Source organism: Sinocyclocheilus rhinocerous, unplaced genomic scaffold, assembly GCF_001515625.1.
Source record: "Sinocyclocheilus rhinocerous isolate Xijiao unplaced genomic scaffold, SAMN03320098_v1.1 scaffold3263, whole genome shotgun sequence".
Lineage (NCBI taxonomy): Eukaryota > Metazoa > Chordata > Actinopteri > Cypriniformes > Cyprinidae > Sinocyclocheilus > Sinocyclocheilus rhinocerous.
The window spans coordinates 345,850-355,651 of record NW_015664010.1 but is presented as its reverse complement, the minus strand read 5'-3'; the positions used below and the strand labels follow the sequence as shown (position 1 = coordinate 355,651).

General features: G+C 28.3%; 1 long non-coding RNA gene across 1 annotated transcript; it reads right to left on the bottom strand.

The window, feature by feature from the left end:
- Nucleotides 1-6,471: 6,471 nt before the first annotated feature.
- LOC107729157 (uncharacterized) lies at nucleotides 6,472-8,145 on the bottom strand. Its single transcript, XR_001638562.1, has 3 exons — nucleotides 8,050-8,145; nucleotides 7,789-7,868; nucleotides 6,472-6,948 (listed from the first exon to the last, which is right to left on the bottom strand). It is a non-coding gene; the product is annotated as an uncharacterized LOC107729157 (long non-coding RNA).
- Nucleotides 8,146-9,802: the final 1,657 nt, after the last annotated feature.

Here is a 9,802-nt window from a genome sequence, read left to right as displayed (position 1 = left end):
ATTTCTGTATGTGTCTGTGTGAGTTCAGGTGACTCTTTTCAGCAAGTCAGTCTTCGTCTGATGATCCAGAGCAGTAAACCGCTCTTCAGACAGGCTGTTTTCCAGAGTAAACACACATATAGAGGTGTATCTGAACAGATGGAGTGTCGCTGCTGTTTCTCCTCAGGCACGAGTCTCTGAAGCTCGGGAAGAACTTGGCTAAATCTGCCACCTGCTCTCTTCTGGACCTGATGAGTCTTCAGTCTCCAAGAACAAACAAACCCCCGCCACGTCTGAGAGAATAATCTATACACATATTTGATTTAAAACATTGTATTATAGTTAACTAACACTAAAACCATAAACAAAATTCATTTTAAAAAAACTGAAATATAACTAAACTGAAAAAAAAACACTTAAAAAAAATTTTTTTTTTTATTTGAGCTAGTTTCCAAGAAAAAGTTTTCATTCATTGTATTACAGTAATGAGAGTTTTTATGAAAATCACCATTGAGAAAAATTTTAATAAAATAAAAAAGCACAATAAAACATCTGGACTTAAAAAGAAAGTAAATAGATGTATCTATAATAAGAAGAAGTTAGTATGAAAATATTCTTTAATTACCCTGAAAATCTAAAAAAACAAAATAAACTACATGGTACTAAAGGGTACTCACAATGCTACCTCGATTTTCATTAATAATAATAATAATAATAATAATAATATTATTAAGTAATAATATAAATAGAATAATAAACTATATAGAAATAAAAACTGATAAAATCGATATAGACATATTTAAAAAATAATAATAACAATAATGACAAAAACACAACAAAATTAGTAAATATTAATATTAAAACATCAAAATATTAAAAAAGTAACTGGTAATAAGTTATATAAATAATAAATAAATTAATATATTATACATATTCCTTCCATTATTCCATTCCCCAAATTTTCAATAATTGTAATGCAAAAAAAAAAGTTTACCTTTATTTAAATAGAAAAATAAAAAATTGGTTTGAAAACATGCTTTAATTATCTTTAATGTTAAACTATAAAAAAGAAATCTAAGCAATGCTAAAAAAAAATCCTTAATTTTCCTCATGCAAAATAATGATAACTTAATAACAATATATAATTTTTAATTTTTGAGTGATAATAGACATGTTTCCATGACCGCACAGATCAAATCCAGATCTTCTCCTCCACGCCTGACAGAACGAACTCCTTCTGCACTGATCGTATCCAACTGATTTCATCCCGTCTTTAAAGTCAGCATGAAATCAAACTCGACCCTGTATACTGGTGAGTGTGTTTTTCAGAGACCACCTCAGAAGAAGGTGTGATCTTTGTGTCCGGCGTCTTCATGAAGCCTGTTTCAGCAGTCGAATGCACCGTCTACACCACGGCCATCTGCAAACAACACGCCTTCAAAATACCTGCCGCTGTACAGCGCCACAGATCGCAGGGACACGCTTCAGCGTCGCCCATCACACATCTGAGCTCTCAGCAGAATGTGACAATGAGCTGAGACTCTGATAGGACTTCATTTTGCAACCATCTCTTATATAAAGACACTTTTCATCCACCATTCTGCTGTCGAAAGCATCTTCTTCCACTGAAGGCTCTTGAAAGTGTGAAGTGCATCTGTATTTATATTATATTTTATTGTTATGTATTTTTTATTTTATATAAGATAATAAAAGCAAAATAATAATACTAATTTATTATTATTTTGTTATTAATTAATTAATTAATAATATAATGTATATTATATTATATTACTTTTAAAATTATATATATATATATAACCTATTATATAAAATATTTATTATTATTAATATTATTACTATTATTATTACCTGTATATAATTCTCATTTAATCGTAATGCAAAAAGTTCTTTCTTTATGCAAAATAATAATAATATATTAACAAAAAACAGATATATTTTTTACATATTTTGCTTTAAAAAATAAAGCTATTCCTAGAATTTTGAGTTTTTGCATTGTGACAGTAATTTTAAAAAATGCAATGCAAAAAAAAAGGATAATGTACATTTATTTAAATAAAAATCATCGTATTACAGCATTAAGAATGTTAATGATAATCATCATTGAAAATAACAAAAATAAAATAAAAAGCTCAGTATAGCAGAGAATACTGCTTATGTTTTCAAGATTTTGATACCTTATTTTATTTACTTTAAATTTGGCTGGGTGGTTAATAACACATTTTTTTGTTGTGTGACAAACTCAGAACGCATATGTGACCCTGGAGCACAAAACAGTCATAAGGGTCAATTTTTTGAAATTGAGATTTATGCATCATCTGAAAGCTGAATAAATAAGCTTTCCATTGATGTATGGTTTGTTATGATAGGACAATATTTGGCCGAGATACAACTATTTGAAAATCTGGAATCTGAGGGTGCAAAAAAAATCGAAATATTGAGAAAATCGCCTTTAAAGTTGTCCAAATGAAGTTCTTAGCAATGCATATTACTAATCAAAAATTAAGTTTTGACATATTTACAGTAGGAAATTTACAAAATATCTTCATGAAACATGATCTTTACTTAATATCCTAATGATTTTTGGCATAAAAGAAAAATCAATAATTTTGACCCATTCAATGTATTGTTGGCTATTGCTACAAATATACCCCAGCGACTTAAGACTGCTTTTGTGCTCCAGAGTCACATATTTATTATTGCTTCACACAGACTTGAAATCATTCTCCTTCTCTTGTCCACAAGACGGCGCTCTCACTCAGTGTGTGTTGTGATTTACTCATCTGGCACAATTAATGAGTCTTTAAGGAGTAATTCTGTGCCACTTTAGCAGAGTTCACCCGAGAGGTCAAAGGTCACCACAACCCGCCAATCATAATTAAACACATAAATCAATGTATCTATTGCTAAAGTGCCACAGATAGTTGAAGTCTGGCCCTGGGAAACCGCTGTGTTCAGTCACTAAACTCAGTCGTATCATCGAGTTCACATGTAAACCCCTCGGGACGGCTGACGTGAGCTCAGACAGACGTGAGCAGCAGTGAGGTTTGTCAGGCTGATCAGCGCTTGTTTACAGTGTTTCATCGTGTCGCTGGAGGTTAAGTATCTCTGTCTGTTACCTGGTAACCAAACACTCATCAGATAGCGAACACACACACACAAGGCCACATCTCACACACACTCACACACACACACGCACACACACACACAAGGCCACATCCCACACACACACAGAATCCAGTGCCTGCAGTCTGAAACTTTCTTCACAGACACGGATCACTTTCAGCACAAACACAAACTCACACCGAGAGATCCAATGACTTTCTGTCTCTTGACTAAATGCTGCAGCATTTTACCCAGCAGTGATATTTTAGTATTATTTATAGATATAAATGTCCTGTTTGTATTTATGAGCTCACAGAACGGGTTTGGAACTGAAAGACCGGCTTAAATGGGTCTGGACCGGACCAGAGTGGGTGGTTTCAGCAGAGTAACTCACCCCAAATAACCTTTCCACAAATGCACAAAGACAATCCAACAGAACGCAGCGAAATGACATGTGGAGGTTATGAAAAACCATAAAATACAGGGTCTGGGCCTGACATCAACTACAGGACGAAACGAGCGCTACGCGTGTTTCTAGAGCCCATGATTTCTCTCATGAGTCCCTCGAGCTCAGATCACATCAGACACAAAACTCCCCACAGCCAAAAACATCCTCTTCAATAAAACACAGACAGAAATATACAACGAGACAGAAAGAGAGCAGCGATTCCTGCTCCAGACCATAGTTTGCAGGCAAATCCTGCATCAGAGAATCACGAGCGAGAATAAAACACCTCGACTGGAAAATAATGATCCAAAAGGAGCCCCTGCACAGCTTTAATAATCACCAACTATAGGGCTTTAAATCATGCCTGCAGTGTGTGCACTTTGAAGGAGGAGGAATATCAAAGAGCTCCTGATTGTGTTTCAGAGGCCACAAAATGTGTTTTTATTTTATTTTATTTTATTTTGAAATGCATTACAATGTTTTGTGAAAACATTTGTTAGCTATAATATTATGTATTGTTATATTGGTGCATATATATTCATATACAAATTATTACAAATATAAGTCATTATAAAAAATTAAATATATTTTTTTAATTCATTGAAATGTTTGTAAAACATTTGTTAGCCAATATTACAGTGTATTGTTGTAATATTTTTAATATGGTAACATTTGCCATATTTATAAAATATAAATATAGGTTAATATAAAAAAGCGTTATAAGTTATATAAATTATTATAAATATAAGTTACTATAAAATAATATAGGTTTTTTTTTTTGTATTAAAATGTTTGGTAAAACATTTGTTAGCCGTATTACTGTGTATTGTTATACTGGTGCATTTAAAATATATATAAATAAAAATAAATATACATATGAATTATTATAAAAATATATTTATTTTAATGTATTAAAATGTTTAGGTAAAACATTTGTTAGTCAGTACTATTGTGTATTTTTGTATTGGTGCATTTAAAAATATAAATCATTATAAATATAACATTTAAAGATAAATATTTTTTAATGCATTAAAATGTTTTGTTAAAACTATGTATTTATATTGGTACATTACTAATATTACTATGTATTTATATTGCTGCATTTAAAAATATATATATATAGTTATTCTGAAATATATATTTCTTTTTATGTATTTAAACGTTTAGGTAAAAAAAATGTTAGCCAACCAATATTATTCATTGCTATATTGGTGCAGTTATTATTAGTTATTATTATAAGTTATTATTAAAAAATCATATAAGCTATTTTTTTTTAAATGTTTAGGTAAAACATTTGCTACCCAATATTACGATGTATTGTTATACTGGTGCCTTTAAAAAGATAAATTATTATAAACATAAATGATTGTAAAAATGATATAGTTTTTTATGTATTAAAATGTTTAGGTAAAACATTTGTTACCCAATATTACGATGTATTGTGCATTTAATGAATTAAATATAAATTATTAATATAAATAATAATTAATATAAACAATATAAATTACTATAAATGTTATTTTTAAAATAATATGTTAATTAACAAATAATAAAAATTATATTAAAAAAACTAATATAATATAAATCATTAACATTTTTCCAGTGCATGATGTTTTGGTAAAACATTTGTTAGCCGTATTACTGTGTATTGTTATACTGGTGCATTTAAAATATATATAAATAAAAATAAATATACATATGAATTATTATAAAAATATATTTATTTTAATGTATTAAAATGTTTAGGTAAAACATTTGTTAGTCAGTACTATTGTGTATTTTTGTATTGGTGCATTTAAAAATATAAATCATTATAAATATAACATTTAAAGATAAATATTTTTTAATGCATTAAAATGTTTTGTTAAAACTATGTATTTATATTGGTACATTACTAATATTACTATGTATTTATATTGCTGCATTTAAAAATATATATATATAGTTATTCTGAAATATATATTTCTTTTTATGTATTTAAACGTTTAGGTAAAAAAAATGTTAGCCAACCAATATTATTCATTGCTATATTGGTGCAGTTATTATTAGTTATTATTATAAGTTATTATTAAAAAATCATATAAGCTATTTTTTTTTAAATGTTTAGGTAAAACATTTGCTACCCAATATTACGATGTATTGTTATACTGGTGCCTTTAAAAAGATAAATTATTATAAACATAAATGATTGTAAAAATGATATAGTTTTTTATGTATTAAAATGTTTAGGTAAAACATTTGTTACCCAATATTACGATGTATTGTGCATTTAATGAATTTAATATAAATGATTAATATAAATAATATAATAATAATTAATATAAACAATATAAATTACTATAAATATGTTATTTTAAAAATAATATGTTAATGAACAAATAATAAAAATTATATTTAAAAAACTAATAAATGTTAGCCAACCAATATTATTCATTGCTATATTGGTGCAGTTATTATTAGTTATTATTATAAGTTATTATTAAAAAATCATATAAGCTATTTTTTTTTAAATGTTTAGGTAAAACATTTGCTACCCAATATTACGATGTATTGTTATACTGGTGCCTTTAAAAAGATAAATTATTATAAACATAAATGATTGTAAAAATGATATAGTTTTTTATGTATTAAAATGTTTAGGTAAAACATTTGTTACCCAATATTACGATGTATTGTGCATTTAATGAATTAAATATAAATTATTAATATAAATAATAATTAATATAAACAATATAAATTACTATAAATGTTATTTTTAAAATAATATGTTAATTAACAAATAATAAAAATTATATTAAAAAAACTAATATAATATAAATCATTAACATTTTTCCAGTGCATGTTATTCCAAATGAAAACAATATTTGTCTTTGTAAGATTTTATTTTATAAGATTAAATACATTTTATTGTACTTTCCATCCATTTATTAATATATATAAACATACTGTATGGCCGCTGCTCTGTTAGGACTAGCTGTCATTGTCCTCGCTGCGACGTCACATGAGACATAATTCAGACGTGTCAGCATTTCTGCTGCATCATGGGAAACAGAGCGGATGTGTCTCTAGAGGACGCCAGTGTGTCACACAAACACACACACACACACACACACGCACACACACACACACTCTCTCACACACACACACACACACACACCAGATCCCAGAGGAATTCATATCTGCATGTAATAATGAAAATCTGTCATTTAGAGCTGATTGACCGCTGTCAGTCATTTCCCATCATGCATCAGTCCTGCTGTTTCTCTGCCCTTCACGCATGTAGAGGCCCGTTTGAGGGTGAATTAGGAGTGACACGTGTGTGCTGTTGAAGGACAGCAGCGCTGAGCACAGCGGGATGGTGGGTCTGTGAAGGACTGAACTCAGGACTGAACTCAGGACTTTCAGATGGAAACACAGAAAGGAAACACTAGCTAACAGCTCTCTGATGAAAATGACATGAGCAATATAAATCAGACATATTAAATCACCATCCACATGATGACACATATTTGATAAACCGTTCCTTTTTATATATGATGATGAATACAAATAATATCAATAATATATATACACAAATTACATTTATAGGAAATACATATTTAGTTATTTATTATAAATTTATTTTTAAGAAATTATATGAATTCTATTTTATATAGCATTAAGGTTTTTTGCATTATTTTAATTCCATTAATAATAATAATAATAATAATATAGTGGAATTATATTAAATGTAATATATTATTCAATATTCTGATAATACAGTTTATATAATATCCATATAATAAAGTTTGATTTATTTTATGTTATTTATATTAGTTTTTTTAATATGATCATATTTCTGATCTTTTTGTTATTATTATTATTATTATTATTATTAATAATATAAATACATTCTGTAAGTATATTAAATATAAATATATTGTTTTCATTGTTTATACTGTGCTTTCTTTTGTTTTTGATTCCATATTCCTATAAAATATACATATTTTAAAATATTTTTTGTCCATGTGACGATGGAATTATTTTACTGTTTTTATTTCCATATTTATTTCGAAATGATATGATATGTGATATGATATCATATATCATATATCACATATCATATCATATCATATCATATAACCAATGGCAGACTTTAATATATATATATAATGATTATTATTATTATAAAAATATATATATACTTTTTGGAAAATCCATTTATGTTTACGGAAAGTACATTTCCTCACTTTACTCACCATTAGCAGATATGACCAAATGTTTGTTTTGAACTCTATCTGCGCTGACGTCAGTGTGATGAGATGATGATGAGATGTTACTAGGAAAGACAAAATAGTAGACAAGAAATGTATAAAAATAATAATAAACTTGAATGTTGGTTCTAAAACATGCGGGTCGAGTGAACAGTACAAATAAATCAGACATGAAGAAGTGTTTGATGAAGGAAGTGACTGTTCAGTTAACGGTCAGAGTTCTGTTGAATGTACACAAACACACACCTTCATGGAGGATTTCAGTTCGTTTGTGGCCCTCATCCTGTTTCTGTGTTGTTTAGAGCTCTGTTCCAGCGAACTGTTCACACACAAACACTGCACACGTCTGTCAGGAGAGACCCAGAACAAACAGCATGAAGGACGTTTATAGCTCATCAGAAATGAACAGGAACTCAGTCCAGCAGACGGTAACACCACAGAATTTTAATATATAGTCCACTCTTGTACTGTTTGATTAGCATATTCATATACTTTGACACCTCAAGATCAAGAATTTCATGACAAAAAAAAAACATGCTAGAGATAATATATTTTATATAAAATAAATACATAAAAAAAAACTTTAATTCTCTCTCTCTCTATATATGAAATTATAAAAAAAAACATTTTTACAAATTATTTTGCATAAAGTAAACAATTTAAAAGACTATTATTATTTATAGTATTATGACATAAATAATAATAAATTATTATTATTATTATTTTATTATAAATAAATATTATACATTTCTTATAAATACAGTATATAACATATCTAATTACATTCATAAATATACATATAATATATTTGTCATTGTGACAATATATATATAGAAATTAATAACATTCATAAGAAATTCTACAAATATTTATTCATGACTTTACTTTTTGTTATTATTAAAATATACATATTTTAAAATATTTTTTGTCCATGTGACGATGGAATTATTTTACTGTTTTTATTTCCATATTTATTTCGAAATGATATGATATGTGATATGATATCATATATCATATATCATATAACCAATGGCAGACTTTAAGCCAATTTTGGTAAGGTTTAAATAATTAAATAGGGCAACGCATGGCTGATTTTGCGTGCCAACAAAGTACACAAGTGTTTGATACAGACACACGGTGATGTGTGCCGTTATTAGAGCTGGTCAGGCTAATTAAAACTCAGTCCAGCGCTGGAGCGACAGCAGCAGAGACTCAGGACACACACACACACACACACACAGCATCTCTCATTTCTGCTCATCTATGAGTCTGGATCACAGATGGGAAAATGAAAGGTAAAACACTAATGTGACTTTCCTGCAATATACTCTGATATATATACACATGCATGTTCATGTTACACGATGAAACATGCCGAAAAGAGGAAAGTTATTCATATCTAAGTGTTTATCTATTTTGGATGATTGTATTTAATAGAGACTTCATGATATGTGTTGTTTTTATACATCTGTGCGAGTGTGTGTGTGTGTGTTGGACCTTCTCCTCCTGAAGTACCTGAATCCCCAATTGTAGATAAACATGTAAAATAAATCATAAAAAATATTATTACATATGTATGTTTTTGCATATTTTATTTTATAATTCATTATAATTATTATATATATATTTAAATTAAAAAATATACTATATAAGACTATATATATATATACATATGTATATTTTCTTAATTGTTTAATTTAATTCATTTATTTTTCAGGGATATAATTTTATATACATATATTAAAATATATTTCGGGAATTTTTTATTTCTATAATTCTGACTGAATTATTGTGCCACTTACAGCATCATATATGAGCCGAGTCCGTCTCTGGCTCTCAGTGAAACTGCACCTGTCACAAAAACATCAAGATGCATCAAGATTTTGGTCTTTACATTCTCATTTCAGCTCTGTCGCTCTGCATTCGTTCACACTGAAGCTGTCGCTTCAAGCACAGACACAAACGTCCTTCAGTTCAACAAACCCTCCGATTGATTCTC